At 41.9% G+C, this 18,409-nt stretch overlaps 1 long non-coding RNA gene across 1 annotated transcript; it reads right to left on the bottom strand.

The window, feature by feature from the left end:
* Nucleotides 1–6,793: 6,793 nt before the first annotated feature.
* On the bottom strand, nucleotides 6,794–15,432 carry LOC105737852. Its single transcript, XR_001113539.2, has 3 exons — nucleotides 15,317–15,432; nucleotides 8,718–8,837; nucleotides 6,794–7,011 (listed from the first exon to the last, which is right to left on the bottom strand). It is a non-coding gene; the product is annotated as an uncharacterized LOC105737852 (long non-coding RNA).
* Between the last annotated feature and the right edge of the window lie 2,977 nt (nucleotides 15,433–18,409).

The raw sequence follows: 18,409 nt of genomic DNA, 5'->3' as shown, positions 1-18,409 counted from the left end.
TTCTAATATCTGCCAGAAAGTTGTCATAAGAAATACTTAAATCTACAAGGTTTGTCTTGTGACTGATGCTCCCTTTCATATGATGCTCTTGTCCAGTGCACAGCCAGTGCCTCCATGAATAGCAGCCTGAAATCATGTTCACAGAACCCCCTTCCCAATACTAGGAAAACCTGGAAGCAGAATTATTCATTGATAAGTTGTTTTTAAAGAGCATAGATTGAGAGTAAATGACGGTGGAGAGTCTTGAGGGATATTTCATCTTGGCTTTGGAAAACCCTATTGAAGTGTCCCAGTCACCCAATCGAGTCCATCTTCCTAGTGAGCAGAATATTTCATCCGCCATCCCAGGAACCTTCTCCCCTGGACTGCCTGATAAACATGAACTCACTCTTATTTTCTGGCTTCCTTTTGTATAGGTTCTATACAGCCACTCCGTTAGATTACAACTGTGTTACAACACTTACAGTACACTTAGCGTTCAGCTTCTTCAGTTAATATAATATTCTAGTCCCACCTCTTAGAGACTAAAACTTAATCACGATGTTCAGATTTGGGAGATACCAGATTTTCTCCACCATTTAAAGACTCTGTCAGACTGATTCATCATGTGTTCATTGTTGTATTGATTTCTTTTTCAGAAGGTCACTTTTTCCAAAGTTTTGGACCTACCTTTCTCCAACAAAGCAACTCTCTTAGATCCATAAGGAATGTGTTAGTTGAACTAAAGATGCAATTCTGAAACATTCTACTATGCTTATCTGAAAACGAGCTTGTGTTTGAAAAGTGACAAGGAGCATAAACATGGTGAAGAGCAAGCTAATAAATTATATTTCTTGGAGATTCAACTAATAGGAAATTTAGCCCATGGTTGATTATATTCCACACCCAAGCCTTGAGCACTGGCACAAATGATCAGGGTGCTGTTACAACTGTCTGGGTAAAAGGATTTGCTTGAGTATGTTCATGTTGGCACTGCTGGCATAAAAATTAAGGGCAAAGTCACACTGATAGATAATGAGCCCTTTATCAAGGAAACTGTGTTGGACAATCTCACTGCTCAGAAAGAATTTTTCAAAAGAAACCCCAGCCTTTGTTCCCTCCACTGGAGGAGACCCAGAGATGTCAGTGCTGCCGACAGAACCTGGCCCCTAGCATTCAGACAAGCTCACAGAATAAAGGAGACACATTCCCATCAGCCTCCCCAGTCTATCTCCTATCATATAGACTTTTCTCTGAATCCTGCTAAGCTGTGTGCAGAGAAAACACTTTAGATCAGGCAAGGCTCTATTCTGACAATACTGATTTTTTTTAAAAGGGTTCGAATTTTTCATTTAAACACTTAAACTCGTTGTCGGTAGATGCATCACAGTGTTAACAAGGATTTCCTTTCTGTTATAAATAGAAAGCAACAACTTTCTATTTGGAAGAATGACTTTGGAAAGAGTGACTATGGATAATTTAGGATGTTTTAGAAGTTATTAGATTCTTTAAATACTATTGTGTTTGAAAAAGGTAGCTTATGTTTTCTGCTTTAAAAAGGGAACCATGCTTACGATGGTTGTTGTATTAAATTTTAAGTTTAAAGAGGGTTTTTACGGGTTGGTTGCTGTGGCTCATGCCTGCAATCCCAGCACTTTGGGAGGCTGAGGTGGGCATATTGCTTGAGTTCAGGAGTTCGAGACCAGTCTGGGAACATGGTAAAACCCCATCTCTACCAAAACTACAAAAAATTAGCTGGGCATGGTGGCATGCGCCTGTGGTTCCAGCTACTTGGGAGGCTGAGGTGGGAGGATCGCTTGAGCATAGGAGGCAGAGGTTGCATTGAGCCAAGATTGCACCTCTTCACTCCAGCCTGGATGACAGAGTGAAACCCCATCTCAAAAAAGAAAAAAAAGAAAGAAAGAGGGCTTTTACATGAATTGTTTTATTTGACGCACCAGCCCTGGGTGGTAAGCAGATCACGTATCATGATTTTCATTCTGTAGATGAAGAAAAAGACTTGGGGAAACTCCATGATTTGGCCTAGGTTCCATAGGCAGGAAGCAACAGAACCAAATCTCCGCTTGGGTCTTCTGACTCTTAGAGCAGCACGTGCTGCCTCACTGTCTGATGATTCTTCCATTTGGGTTAATGTGCTCCTTATTCTAAATCCATGTTGTGTCACTTCCAGGCAACTTTCAGTATAACTTCTGTAATTATTAACTGATCTATCATTACCACAAACCTAGGATAAATTTTGAAAGGGCCCAAAAAGGCTCTGGGATAATTAATACATAGAGTTTCAGACCTCTGGGATCACCTAATCTCTCTACTTCAGGAATATTGAACTATAGAATTGGCAAGTGCTACATACATCTAGTTTAACTGTTTTTCAGATAAGAAAACCAAGATACCCAGGGAAGCTAGATAATTATCTCTATAATACAAAGTTAGTTAATGCTTCAAGTCACAGAGCTAGTTAGTGGCAGAACCATGACAAGAACCTAAGTCTAAATCCAGGTCCATGGTATACACCTGTAGTCCCAGCTACTTGGGAGGCTGAAGCAGGAGGATGGCTCGAGGCTAGGAGTTCAAGGCTGCAGTGAGCTGTGATTGTACCACTGCACTCTAGCCTGACAGAGTGAGACCCTGTCTCTGAAAAAAATATATATAGTAAACTAAAAAATAAATCCAGGGCCTGGCATGTTGGCTCATGCCTGTAATCGCAGCACTTTGGGAGGCCGAGGCGGGCAATCACAAGGTCAGGAGTTTGAGACCAGCCTGACCAATATGGTGAAACCCTGTCTCTACTAAAAATACAAAAAAATTAGCCGGGCGTGGTGATGCATGCCTGTAATCCCAGCTACTCAGGAGGCTAAGGCAGGAGAACTGCTTGAACCTGGGAGGCAGAGGTTGCACTGAGCCGAGATTGCGTCACTGCACTCCAGCCTAGGCGACAGAGCAAGACTCTGTCTCAAAAAAATAAATAAATACATAAATCCAGGCCTCATTGTTCTAGCTCATGGCCTCACTGTTATCATTGCAGTTTAGCTAGTGCCTGGGAAATACTTGCCAAATATGCCAGGCACCATTGACTTATTGAAGAAAAGATTTATGACTTACATACATGATTACAGGACTATCAACAATACCCTTGTAAAAGATTAATAATCTTGTACAAAATTTGGGCACCACGCCACATGAAAAACAGGAGGAACCAGGCAGGTTGATGTTGCAATCCAAGGCAAAACTCACTTAAACCTGAAATGCTATAAAATACTCTATCCCATAATTTTATCATACAGCTGTGGCAGAGGAGTTGGCAATTACTGCTCTTTTTTCAGTCACTGAATTTGGAGGGAAAAGAGAATACACATCTGTTCCTAAGCCCTTTACCTGTCCAGGAATGTTTGCACACACCATCATTTCCACCACCATCACCACCTCCATTCTCCAATCCATATTGGGTCCCATTAAAATGACATCTTAATATTTCCCTAATTCCCATACCAATTTCCATGTAATACTATAAACCTAGTATTACTACATACTAAATAGCCAAAACCAGCCGGGCTCACACTTGTAATCCTGGCAGTCTGGGAGGCCGAGGTGGGTGGATCACCTGAGGTCAGGAGTTTGAGACCAGCCTGGCCAACATGGCGAAACCCCGTCTGTATTAAAAATAAAAAATTAGCCAGGCATGGTGGTGGGTGCCTATAATCCCAGCTACTCGGGAGATTGAGGCAGGAGAATCGCTTGAACCTAGTGGGGGCGGAGACTGCAGTGAGCCAAGATCGCGCCACTCCACACCAGCCTGGGTGAAAGAGTGAAACTCCATCTCAAAAAATGATAATAACAATAACAATAATAAATAAATAAATATCCAAAACCTAGCGTTCTCCCTAACACAAGCCTCAGTACTTCAGCAGAGGTGACTTCGCCAAGTTTTTCTTTTTCATACTTTCTTCAGAAACTTCTTGGCTTATTAACAAGTTACCTTGCAGAAGGCTGCAAGATCATTTGGCTTCAGAGTCAAAGTAACACCATGCAAGTGGCCACTAGAGTCAATAGTTTGAGGGGGGCCAAGTTTGTGTGTTTTTGCTCTGGTAAAAAGATTTGTCAATATCTATGATTACAGGTAGAAAGTTCATGAATAGAGGAGTGTTTTATACATAGTAATTCATTTAGTCCCCACAAACAACCTATGAGGTAGGTGTTTTACAGATAAGAAAACTGTGGCACAAAGAGACTAGTAAGCAGGTAGAACTGAGCTTTGAACTCAAGCAAATCAGTTCTAGACAGCATCCCCTAAACCTGGGGTCTGTAAACTACACTCTGCAGGCCAACTCTGGCCCACCGCCTGTCTTTTAAATGACTTTTGAAGTTGTCTGTGGCTGCTTTCCTGCTACCATGGCAGAACTGAGTAATTGCAACAAAAACTGTATGACCCACAAAGCCTAAAATATTTACTATCTGGTTCTTTACAGAAAAAGTTTGCTGACACTTGCAGTAAATTATACTGGAAAATAATAGGCACTGTCCTTCTCCCACTTTAAAAAATATAAATGCAGAGCAAGTGTGGTGGCTCATGCCTGTAACCCCAGCACGTTGGGAGGCTGAGGCGGGTGGATCACCTGAGTCAGGAGTTCAAGACCAGCCTGAACAACGTGGCAAAACCCCATCTCTACTAAAAATACAAAAATTTGCTAGGTACAGTGATGGATGACACTGAATGAGAGGTACAGGCCAGGTCTAGGACTCAATTCTGCAACCCGCAGATCTGTTATGTTTCAGTTTCAAGTTTCAGTTAGTACCATGGCAGGGATTTGTCAAAAATGAGTTAGGAGCAAAACTGGAAAGAATGATAGGTACCATCCAGCAGATGAAGAATGAAGTTAAAGTTAAGTACAGAGGGGCCAAAAGGAAGAAAACAGGGACTGTGCTGATAACTGGGGCACAACAGCCCCCAAGACAAACTATATCTGCTTCACAGCTTCGTCAAGGGCCAGCCCTGGCAGGGCCACTCAAGCCTGCTTGGACTCCTAGTCTCTGACTTCTGTTTGCACTGATGTGCGTTGCCTACTGGACACTTAAGAATGGATTATTTTATAAATGTCATTAGCCATATATATGTTCAGTCTTAACTAGATTATAAATTCCTTGAGGGAAAGTCCGTAAGTCATGACCACATGGGGTATAGTCTGTTTCTCTTTCCTGCAGGAGAAGGCTATACACTGGGAAGTCAGAAGGGAAGTGTTGGCCTGATTATTTCCTTACATTTTTCAATGTCCTTCCACAAGAAGGCTCATAAGAGATCTTTATTTGTGATCATTTTCATCACCAGTAATGTGCATAGCCCTTATTTCATCTTAGAGCTTCAAAAGAATACATATCGAGACCAGCTTCTTTATGACTTGTCATAAAGGAACAAAGTACATATTTTCCCAAATGCAATTGAAATTTCAACTCCTGCTATTTCTTTTAGAGCTTTGGAGAGTCTTAGCGTTAATCAAATGAAAATGAAAAGAACTAGAATTTGTTATATAATTTTCCATCTACAGAAATGCAAATGATATTTAAAATTAGGATAATTTCAGAACTAGTGCATTGCTTTGTTGAAAGAATCAGTTCAAACATCATAGTTCATATCATAGACAAATGCAAATCTCTTGGCATACATCATTATCAAATATAAAATTTTTAAAATTTTGGAAATTTCAGGTGCCTTAATAATAATTAAAAATAAAAACCTCTAGTTCAGGGAGATGAAATATTTTGCGTAACTATCAGCCTTTTTAGGATTGTCTTCAGTTAGGTCTTGAGGATATCATATGTTAATTTACTCAGTTGGGATGTAATGGCAAACTTGCATGTTTTGCTCAGCCCCTGTTCTTTTGGGTCTTGCAAATCAAGTCATAAAGGAATCCCCTCAGACTATCAAGGGGGGTGTCCATTTTGGCCACAGTTCAGTAACGTATATGAATCAGAGTGGGATAGTCACAGCTTTTTCCCCAGCTCCGACTTCCGGGCTACAGTGGATTGGTCTGGAGAAGGACAGCTAGTCTACTTGAGTTTCTACCCCAGGATTTTAGATTTTGTACTGAAAGAGTTAAGATTGTTTCCCTCTGATGTCTGAGCTCTAGGGCTTAAACCTCAGGAGCTGTCACTTGTCACATTTTTGTTCATGTTAAGAAGAAAAGTGATGGGAGCTAGTTTCTGAGAACAGAGAAAGAAAAACAAAGGAGATGCACAAGAGAAGAAGAGCTGGGGAGAGGGAACTGTGAAGTCATGAGTTCATGATTCTAGCTTTTCCTTAACTCTAGCTACAGATTTATTCTTATATTCCATAAGATACCTTTATATTCTTATAATAATGTTATTTTTGTTTAAGCTCATTGGAGTGTGGTTTCTGTTACTTGGCATTAAATATCTTAAAAAACACATAATAGACCGGGCGCAGTGGCTCACGCCTGTAATCCCAGCACTTTGGGAGACTGAGGTGGATGAATCACCTGGGGTCAGGCATTCAAGACCAGCCTGGCCAACATGGTGAAACCCCGTCTCCACTAAAAATACAAAAAATTAGCTGGGGGTGGTGGCGGGTGCCTGTAATTCCAGCTACTCGGGAGGCTGAGACAGGAGAATTGCTTGAACCCAGGAGACAGAGGTTGTTGCATTGAGCTGAGATAACACCACTGCACTCCAGCCCAGGTGACAGAGTAAGACTCTGTCTCCAAAAAAAAAAAAAAAAAAGATACATAATATTAAAAATTTTAAAGAGAAGATGAAACAAATAGTTTTGCTAAGAAAGTAGTTATAATTTATGAGAAGTTTATTTTTTTATCAATAAGCTTCTTCAAGTTACAATCGAGGGCTGATTAAATAGGCCAATGACATGGACTTAACATGTTCAATAGTTCAAGATTGAGTGAGTTCAAAGGTATTTTTATTGTTGCTTTTGTGGTTATTGTTGCTGTTGTTTGTTTTAATGAATAATCCATAGCAAGGACGGGTAAATGAAGTATGGATGACCTACAGAAAAGAGAGGTAAAGAACATGCATGACAAAATGAAAGCAAACCTCACATGCCCAAATGAAAATGCACCCTCACTCTAAACATTTCTGGTTCTAGTCCTTGTCCCTATATCAACAAGTGGCACAATTATCCATCTTACTGTGTGAGCAGAACCCTGGTAGTCATTCGCTCTCTTTTTTCCCACTATAGAATCCATCATTTCATCATTCTGCCAGTCTCAGTGGTTTAACCAACTAAAAATCTTGTAAATATACGTATGTTTTTCATCTCCGTTGATGCTACCCTAATCCACACCTGCACCATTTATCGATAGTAGTCGCTGGCTAGGCGCAGTGGCTCATGTCTATAATCCCAGCACTTTGGGAGGCCAAGGCGGGTGGATAACCTGAGGTCAGGAGTTTGAGACCAGCCTGGCCAACATGGCGAAACCCCACCTCTACTAAAAATGTGAAAACTAGCTGGGCGTGGTGGCAGGTGCCTGTAATCCCAGCTACTTGGGAGGCTGAGGCAGGAGAATCACTTGAACCCAGGAGGCAGAGGTTGCAGTGAGCCGAGATCGCGAGATTGCACTCCAGACTGGATGACAAGAGGGAAACTCCATCTCAAAAAAATAATAAAAAAAAAAAATAGTTGTCACTGAATTGGTCTCCTTTTTGAACTCTGAATCACTAGCATTGCTAACTCCATGGTTCTAGCCAGAGGATGCTTTTTGAAATGTAAATCTGGAGATGGCTTCCAACTCCCTCTAAAGATTCATGGCCTACATATTATCTTCAAACATTTTAGTGACTTCCCATTGCTATAGGTCAATGATTCTCACCCTTGTTTTCATGATAAAATCACCTGAAAGCTTTAAAAAAAATACTTATGCCTGGTTCTCACTTCCAGAAATTTGGAATTGATGGTTCTGGAATGGGATCCTTTAATCAGTATTTTAAAATGCTTTGTAGGTGGTTCTGACATGTAGCCGAAGTTGAAAATAACTGCTTTAGGCATACAGGCCAGAATCCGGATCACAGGCTTACACAATCTTGCCCCTGCTTACTTCTCTTCGCTCGTCACATATCACACCCCCATCCTCTGTTCTGCAGCCATGCTGGTCTTCTTTCGGTTCCTCAAAATCACCACACTCCTTCCTGCTGCTGACTGGGCTTCTGAGCATGTTCTTCCTGTGGAGCACATCCCTGCTTCTTCTGATCTCAGCTCTGTACCACTTCCTTAGGGAAGCCTTCCTTGACCTCCCTGATTAGGTCAATTCCGAGTCCTGGGGTCATCAAACTCTGCACCTTTCCCTTGTGGCATTTGTCACAGTATAGTTTTATATTTATATGTAAGTCTTTGAATAATGTTTGTCTTCCCCACTAAACTATAAACTCCATGAGGGCAGGGACCATGTTGCCTTTGCTCTCCACTGTTATCTCTGCTCTCTAGTCTACACTGGGAATGAAGGAGACTCTCTCTATGTGTTGAGTGATCAAGTGAGCAGTTCATGAGGGGGAGGGTAATGATTACTGAGGGTATCACCGAGGGTAGCCCAGCTGGTTGTGGAATGAAAATTCAGCACCGGCCAGGCATGGTAGCTCACACCTGTAATCACAGCACTTTGGGAGGCCAAGGCAGGCGGATCACCTGAGGTCAGGAGTTAGGGACCAGCCTGGTAAACATGGAGAAACCCCGTCTTTCCTAAAAATACAAGGATTACCCAGGCGTGGTGGCCTGTGCCTGTAATCCCAGCTACTCGGGAGGCTGAGGCAGGAGAATCACTTGAACCTGGTGGGGGCGGAGGCTGCAGTGAGCTGAGATCGTGCCACTTTACTCCAGCCTGGGTGAAAGAGTGAAACTCGGTTAAAAAAAAAAAAAAAAAAAAAAAATTCAGCACCAAGATGTTTATTACAAAACCAACAAAAATGTTAAAGGGAAACCCAAGTCTTGAGTGGAATGGACAGTACGAAACTCTAAGGAACATGTGGTTGATGGTTAGGGGAGAGGGTGGAAAAAGACACTAGAGAACGGAAGATCTGGAGGAGAGGCCTCTGACCCACCTGGATCTGGTCTTCCATTTGTCCCCTGTAGTATTCTACCTGAGACGCAAGGGGTATGGCCTGAAAGCAGAAAGGAACCTTTGCCCAGTATTCCCATAGGACTTGGCAGTGCAAGGCAGCACCTCCATGGGATCACTGGGCCAGGCTGTGTGTTTGTTTGGGTGACAGAGAGAGGACTCACCCAACAAAGAATCACCTAGTTTGGTAGTTAGCCTTGGAACCACACTCCCTGCTTTCAAATCAAAGTGACCTTAGGACAAGTTACTTATGTTCTCTATGTCTCTGTTTTCAAATTCTAGCATGGGAAAATAACAGTACCTACCTCACTGCATGTCTAAAGATTATATGGATATAGTCTCTTTGGCGTAGCAATTAAAATTTTAATGAATTCTATCTAAAACAAGCACAAAGATCCTTCTTCAACCATTGTTTTTATAGTTGTATTTCTACTCTAAGAACTCTGCCATGTTTTCCACTTTTGCTTCTGTGTTGGTAGAGCTGCAGTTGGAGCCCGGGTAATTGTATGCTATTAACCTCAACAGCACACAGCCTCCACCGCGCAAGCCAAACTTGCTACCATCCATGAGTAAAGGCTACTGGTTTCTGAATAAGACCAAAGTGAAGCACATTTATGATTCCTGAATTTCATATAAATCATAATTGTGCAGACGATTTGCCTTCGAGCTGCAAACACCAAAATGTGATTGATGTCTGAGAATGTCTGTGAAGCTTTGCTGTAACTCCAAGCCCTGTAATACCTTCGATGACAAGTCTGTTAATTCGTGAAGTGAAGATGGAGAGCTCGTACCAGCATTCCTTCCTAGGATGGTCACAGAATCAATAATGTTACATAGAACATCCTCCCTTTGGTTTCATGTTATGAGTGTACATTGTATTCCATACAGGGATAGGGATAAGGGATCATGGGGCAGGGATAAAGGGGGCATCCCATTTATTTGCATGCCCCAAAATGAAATGGTCTGAGCAAAGAGTAAAACCTAAGGAGAACTGGATACACCATACATATTTGCTAAAACAGCATTAACCAGAAAATCATTTCTATTACAAACACACAAATTCTATGAAATTTCAGTTTGACTAGTGCTCAACGGGAAAGGAGTGTGATAGTTAACTTTATATGTTGACTTGACTGACCATGGGGTGCCCAGGTATTTGGCCAAAGATTATTCTGGGTGTTTCTATGAGGGTTCTTTTGGATGAGATTAACATTTGAATCAGTTGACTCAGTAAAGTAGATTGCCCTCCTTAACGTGGACGGGCCTCATCCAGTCAGTTGAAGGCTGAATACAGCAAGAAGGCTGGTGCTACTACCATATATAAGAGGGAATTTCCTTCTGGCTGACTACTTGTGGGGGTTAGGTCATTTTTATACATGAGTTAGAAGGATAGTATTTTTTAGAAGTTAGAAGATTAGTTTTTTTTCCCCACTGCATTCAGGTTCTAACAGAAACATTGGCTCTTTCTGGATCTTCAGCCTGCCAGCATTTAGATTAGACACACCATCAGCTCTCCTGGTTCTCAGGCTTTAGACTCAGACTGGAACTATACCATCAGGTATCCTGGATCTCCAGCTTGCTCACTGCAGCTCTTGCAATGTGCCAGCTTTCATAATCACATGAGTCAGTTCCTTAAAATAACTCTCTTGCCCCCTACACACACACACCACACACACACCCTATTGGTTCTGTTTCTCTGGAGAACCCTGACTAATACAAAGAGCTTAGAAGGTTTTTCTGCCTTAGTAAATACAGGAGGTCAAATGTTATTGAACTTTTTTGTTTGGTAATGAAGACTCAGATTATTTTGGAGAAATACTAAACATTGTGAACCTGAGTCATTCCGCATACAATGGTGTTGGGAAAAGAAGCGGAATTAACATGTACTGAGTGCTCACTATAAGCCAGACACTCACACAAACATCAATTCAATGAATTGACTTAAGGAAATGTTGACTGACCTAAGAAATTAGTTCCATATACTAGCTCTATTATTCACCTTTCCCAATAAATATGAAATTTTCTAAATTGAAAAAGTCTTGAATATGGTCCTCATACAAGCTAAGGAAAGAGCCTTTTTAGTTAAGGGAAGCCTGGCAAACTTCAAAGGAGAAGGTGTGATTTCTTTCCTTTTGTTAATCAACTGGGTGATCACTTTAAAAATACTATCCTTCCTGACAAAACTGCATCATTGTGATGCAAAATAGATGACTTGGCATTTTGCACTCCTGACCCCAAAGGGCTGGAACGATGTCTGACATTACAGTATGATGGGTCACCCCCTGGAAACACAATGGATCACTGTTACAGGTTTAGGCAGGCTCAGGGACATCTCCATTTCCTCACAGGCTTTTTGTAAATCACAGGAAGCCTTCTGGACTCAGCACTGCCCCAGACATAGAAACTACAAGATCTTATTGCAAGGCAAGAAGAAAGGGTCAGGAAGTTAGTTTTTTTGACCTATATCTGAAGAGAGCAACTTGGAGTCCCACAGCCTCCTGGTGAGAACTTTCTGGGTCTTTTCTTTATCTGCCTGATGGAATAAATAGAAAGGTCAGGGAGGAAAAGAATTCTTGCTGAGATCAACAGGTTGGCAGAAGTATCACTTCCTCACCCTCATGTATAAAAATGACCTAACCCCCACAATGTCCCTGCAATTTTTGATAAAGTCATAACCCCAAATAGTAAGTGAGAAAACAATATTTTGTTATGGACAAGAAACAATGCCTGGAATTGCTTTTGATAGCAAAAACCGCAAATACTTTGCACCAACATAATACAACTAGAGACCATACCTTTATCACTTGGTTAGGTCACTTAACTTCTCTGGGCTTCAGCTATGAAACTGGGGTGGGGTGAGGAGGGCTGGGAGGTACGAGGTAAAGGGTGGGACTACAGGATTTCTGAGACTCCTTTACCTTGGAAAAAAAACAAGGTTTTCTATTATCTATATATATAGTGGTATTATCAGCATGATAAGCTATCTAACTTATCAAAAGAAAAATTTGGCAGCCACAAAATCCCTCCTTCATGTGGATGGCAGGAGTTCATGGCTTGTCAGCCTTTGGTTCAGTTTAACAAATATTTGGCTGCATTTGCTGTAACACATACCCTGTGCTAGGTTCTGGAAGCACAAAATGAACTCAAAAACTTCTGGGGTCTTTAGCTAAAGAGAATACATGCTGAGCTGTTTGCGAAGAAAAACACAAAAGCACATGTATGGCAGTTTAAAAATGTATCTGCAAATTATTTGATACTCCTCCCATCTAGAGGGGTCCAATCTTAGTGACTCAATAGGAAACAGTTGAATCTTGTAGTGATGCTGTGTGATGTCTGAGGCTGGTCGGAAAAAGCCCTTGTCTGATTCTCTTGAGCCCTTCTGGAGAAAGTCCTCCACCATGTAGGAAGTCTGATTACCCTGAGACAGCCATGCTCGTGTAGATACCCTTATTAGCCTCTGCCAAGCTCACAGCAGACATGTCAACTGCTGGACCTATGGCAGAGCTGGGCCTCAACTGCTGGACCTATGACAGTTGATCCTTATGTCACTGGAGCCAGAGTCAACATCTGACTGCAACTGCATGACAGAACCCAACAGAGAGCTGCCTGGACTGAGTACTTCCTGAATTCCCAGAAAACCGTGAACAAAATAAAATGAAGGTTTTAAGCTACTGGTTTGGGGGAGTAATTTATTATGTAGTAATTGTTAACCAGTATGGTATCTTCAGTGATATTATTCTTAAGATAACTCATTCAGGCCCTGCGCGGTGACTCACGCCTGTAATCCCAGCACTTTGGGAGGCCGATGAGGGCGGAACACTTGAGGTCAGGAGTTCAAGACCAGCCTGGCCAACACGGTGAAACCCCATCTCTACTAAAAATACAAAAATTAGCCAGGTGTGGTGGCAGGCGTCTTGTAATCCCAGCTACTTGGGAGGCTGAGGCAGAAGAATCGCTTAAACCTGGGAGACAGAGGTTTAAATGAGCTGAGATCACGCCACTGCACTCCAGCCTGGGAAACAGAGTGAGACCTTGTCTCAAAAAAAAAAAAAAAAGATAAGTCATCTAGAATCAAAGTTAATACAGAAACATTTATATTTAATTATTTTCCCCAATGGTTATAGGCTATGCTCAAGAAGAGAAAGATAACAATGGTGTAATTGACCTAAGAACCTCATAAACTGGATCATGCAATGTTTAAAATGACTTTTTTTTTTTTAAGTATAACCTTGAAAAGTAGCTTAAGTTTCTTCAAACTAGAAATATATTCATGGAACATGAGTATTCTGAAAAAACAACATTCAATTTAAGAAAAATAAAACCAAGATGACCCTTTAAATAACAGCTACAGTTGTCTTATTTCACATTATTGGTGCTTTTCAGGACAACTGAATTTTTTGTTTTTGTTTGAAAAAAAAAAGTTAGCCTGAGTCTTTATTTACTCTAACCACAGTGAAACACATTCTGGTCTGGTGATCAGAGGAAAAACACAGGAAGATAAGCATAGACTCCTGCCTCCCACCCCTCCAGCCAGATTGTGTGGCACATGCTCGTCCCATGTTAAATTCATAGAGATTTTCAATACTGTAAGAATTCAGGTACTCTATTCAATTAAAGGGTGGAGCATGATCCATTTCCCAAGAATAGCAGCTTCATGACTCTATGGACAGAGCACTTGTCTAAAGATGCAGGCTCTAGTCACTGCAGAAAATGTACTCTAACAGGTGACAATTTAAGGGCCTACCTGAGAAAGCAGCTGAAATTGCCTCTTTATTTTGGTTTCTCTGTTTGCTAAGTTGTAATTACAACCCTGACCAACCTTAAGAGTCACTGTGACCCCCTCAGGGCTGAGTTTGCACAAAGTCCCCCTCCCATAGTACAAGGGGAGCTACTTAGGGGGCAGGAGGCAGGGAGGGGTCCATTCCCCATGGTAGGGCTTGGGGGATGTAGTTGCCCCCTCCCTCTCCCTGTCTCTTGCTCTTCGAAAAAATGATCTTAAACTACAAAAAAAAAAAAAAAAAAAAAAAAAAGAAAAAAAAAAAAAAAAAAAAAAAAAAAAAAAAAAAAAAAAAAAAAAAAAAAAGAAAGAGAGAAAGAAATAAAAAAAGAAAGAAAGAAAGAAAAAGAAAGAGAAGTCAAAGTCACTGTGTAGGTTGGGAAGGCTGCAAACTGGTTAAGAAAAATCAGTGTGGGAATTAAAAATACTAAATTAGCTTTGCAAATACGATACTTTTCAAAATTAAGTAAACCTGCTTTTTTTTAAAAAGGTTAATCTTTAACATTTGCATTCATCATGGCCACGTGTGCTTGTGCTGCTGCCTGCCTTTTGCCATCTTAATTGCAATATTCACATATAAGCAGGGTAAGTGAATGTGCGTGGGTGGGGGTTGAGGGGTGGGCTCAAGCAAATAAACATAAAACTCACTCAAGGCCCTTTTGGGCTTGACATTAATGAATGGAACAAGTGGGGAGATACTATTTTCATGACTGCACTAACTACGTGTGGTATGTAAAGTCCATATGAAAAAAAGACAAATAGGCCAGGCACGATGGCTCACGCCTATAATGCCAGCACTTTGGGAGGCCAAGGCGGGTGGATCACCTGAGGTCAGCAGTTTGAGACCAGTTTGGCCAACATGGTGCCGTCTCTACTAAAAATACAAAAATTAGGTGGGCCTGGTGGCAGGCACCTGTAATCCCAGCTACTCGGGAGGCTGAGGCACGAGAATCGCTTGAACCCAGGAGGAGGAGGTTGCAGTGAGCCGAGTTGGTGCCATTGCACTCCAGCCTGGGCAACAAGAGTGAAATTCCGTCTCAAAAAAAAAAATAAAATAAAGAAAGAAAGAAAGAAAGAAAGAAAGAAAGAAAGAAAAAAAGACAAATTAGGTGTTATCTAGACAACAAACAAATTCACAGTTCAGTTTCTTTACACGGTGAGTCCTTTTTCTTAAAATATATGCTTAAAATATCAAAGTTTGCCATATACCAAACTTTTTAAGGAATATCTCTTATTACCAAAACAAGGGCAAATTTGTATCCAATAACATGGGTTCCCAAGCCTAGGAAAAACAGACATTTTAAAATACACTTGCCTTTTTTTAAAAAAATTGATCAAACTGTTAAAATTTCTCCCATTATGTCTCCTTTTCCCCTATGCTTGTAAGGTCTTATTCTTCTCTACTTGGGTCCAAGTTCCCTTCCTCTCTGAGATCTTGGGATGTTCTTGTGAATCCTGGTCTTACCTTGGCTGGGCCCGCAGTCACTTCACTCACTTCTCTGCATGCAATTCCAAAGCTGTGCTGAAACCACTTGCTTATATCCTGTGTTCCCCATTAGACTGTGAACTCCAAGGTACCAAGGCCTGTGACTTATTTATTCATCTCTACGTTTCCATGTCCATTGTACAGCCCTGTGTGCAACAGGTGATCAAGCAATGCCGAGTGTGCTGTCATTGGACCCGTCTGCTGTCACATCTTTAGCTGTGCATTTCTAATATGCAATATGTCTCTTTGCTTTAATCCTTGTGATTTTCCACTGGATTCTTTTGAGCTTTGGTTTGATTCTGAGGTTCTTTTTTTTTTTTGAAACAAAGTCTCGCTCTGTCACCCAGGCTGGAGTACAGTGGCTCACTGCAACCTCTGCCTCCTGGCAATTCTCATGCCTCAGCCACCCGAGTAGCTGGGATTACAGGCACGCACCACCATGCCTGGTTAATTTTTGTATTTTTAGTGGAGACGGGGTTTTGCCGTGTTGGCCAGGCTGGTCTCGAACCCCTGGCCTCAAGTGATCCCCACCCCACCCCCTCCACACCGCCTCCACCTCCCAAACTGCTGGGATTACGGGCGTGAGCCATCACATTCGGCCTGATTCTGAGGTTCTTAATTAAGAAACAGATCACATCAGCTGATGTGAGGCTTACAGAAATTGGTGTGTTTGTGTGTGTGTGCATGTGTGTATGTGTGTTTATGTGTGTGTGTGGGTGGGTGGGCTGAGCATTGTCTCCCTTTCTCTTGCTTTGCTCCTAACGTCCACACTCCACCCTCACACTCTATTTTCATTCCTTCTCATTTCTCTTTTTGGAGCATATCTGAAGGTGAGAAAACTTCATCGTACTACTGTAGTTGTACTTGCCAAATACTATGCTGAATCCAGCTGCAATTCTTAGATGATTCTGAAGAAAGTGGTATATATCTAGTGCAAAATACATTTCCTTGTAATCTCTAACTATAAGCATCCTCTTCTAGTTTCTAAGTATGGCATGGTGTAAATAAAACTGTCTGAACTTTTTCTAGCATAAAGAAACATAGCCTAGAAACATTCCAAAGTCAGTACAAATCATCCTTTGAAGAATATCTAATGGCATGGGGAATGGTTACTAGAAGGAAAAAAAAAAAAAGGCATGGTATAAAGCTAAGTAGGATTGAATTCCATTTAGGTATGTTCATTTTTTTCTCTTTCTTCCTGTGTGTGCACGTGTGTATGTAAAGATTGAAAGGTAATACATAAGAATATAAGCAAGTGCTAATTGAAATCATGGGACTTATAATTACTTTCTTCATTCTACTTCTTTTCTGCATCTTCTCAATTTACCAAATTATGATGTACTTTTTAAACCGGAAAAACACACACACACACACACACAAAAAAAAAAACCCCTGAAAAATTTAAAAATGAGATAGAGTGAGACATTTACAAGGAAATCTATTTTATGTATTGTAGCCTGGGAAAAAGGGAGAGCAAAGGGACTTTTTTAAGTGTAATTTTTAAAATGAAACATTGTTTTGAAATTTGCAAGAGTAAGCCGGGCGCGGTGGCTCAAGCCTGTAATCCCAGCACTTTGGGAGGTCGAGGCGGGCGGATCACGAGGTCAGGAGATCGAGACCATCCTGGCTAACACGGTGAAACCCCGTCTCTACTAAAAAAAAATAAACAACAACAACAACAACAAAAAAAAGAAATTTGCAAGAGTAGAATAGTGTATTGAGGCTCCATTGGCTTAACCAATTAACCACACTGCCATCATCATTTCGTTTATTTCCCCCTCCCCATTTTTTCTTCCAAGCAGTTTTGGGTCTTTTTGTTTGTTTGTTTTTAAGGATGCCAGTTATGCCTTAATTCGGTCAGATATATTTTATGTAACTCGGCTTTTTTTGTTTGTTTGTTTTCTTTCAGGATACTTTAGAAAGCCTCAGAGCTAACGTGAGACAGCATCTTGGTTCTGCAAGAACATGTCCTTCAACCCAACGCCCCCCGCCCCCCCACCCCCAACCAACTATCCTATTGAAGTCTCCGTGAGCAAACATCTATCAATAGAAAAGCGATATGGTATTTACTCAACTTTTCTTGTGTCCCTTGGGTCGGAGAACAGACTTCAGTGTCTAGGAGAAAGCCCGGCCTCCCCGGGCCTGGGCAGCCCAAGCTGCCCCATTGTGATTCAAGATTCGGGGTGTAAACAAATGCAGTGTTTAACAATCGCCAGTTTGCTTTTAATGTTTTATAGCCGTGACTGGGGCTCAGGAAGAACACAGTAGTGTCTTCTTCACTGGAGCTGAAGTCGAGGCTTTATGTCGGATTTGGGCAAGCGGCACTGGCAGCTGCAAGCCCTCAATGGGCGCTTTCTAGTCGCAGAGCGGGCCGCCGCCGCGTTGCTGGGAGCCCGGGCCGGAGCAGCTCGGGAGGGAGCGCGGCGGGGGCAGGAGGAAGCGGGGCTGCCCAGCCCGGGCCAGGCCCCCATCTCCCGTCTCCGTGACAGGTGCTGCGGAACAAGGAGAAAAGGGAGCCCTCCCCGCCCGCTCCCAAGCCTGGGCTCCGTGTCTGACACTAACTGTCGTGTTTTTTATTGCCTTTTTGTTTCAGGAATACAGGGCATTGGCAGGCAGAGATGTACCCTGTGGCTTGGGCTTTCTCTGCAAGGCCAGAGGGGATGAAACCAATAACAAAGACCCTGACTTTGCTTAATGACCAAGACTCACTTAGATAACAAACCGGCGCTGCTGTTGGCAGAGAGCCTTCTAGATGCTCGGTGCAGTGTGGCCTGTTAAAGTGGGAAGGAGGACTTGAAGGAAAGAGCTGTTTAAGTCATATTTTCTTATGGAGATTATCTTCTCTTGGTTTGGATTGATCATTATTTGTTACTGTTTATTATTAATCGTGATTTCCTGAGAACTTTTATGTTCCGGGTACCCAATCCCATACTTTATATTCACTCACTACAATCCTGCAAAGCTTTGTTGTTGATTTTCTTTTTTTAATAAAAGAGAAAACTCGGCCGGGCGCGGTGACTCACGCCTGTAATCCCAGCACTTTGGGAGGCTGAGGCGGGTGGATCACCAGGT

The sequence above is a fragment of the Nomascus leucogenys genome, chromosome 18 (genome assembly GCF_006542625.1).
Source record: "Nomascus leucogenys isolate Asia chromosome 18, Asia_NLE_v1, whole genome shotgun sequence".
Classification (NCBI taxonomy): domain Eukaryota; kingdom Metazoa; phylum Chordata; class Mammalia; order Primates; family Hylobatidae; genus Nomascus; species Nomascus leucogenys.
Note: the sequence above shows the minus strand (reverse complement) of the source record. Positions and strands in the feature narration are given on the sequence as shown.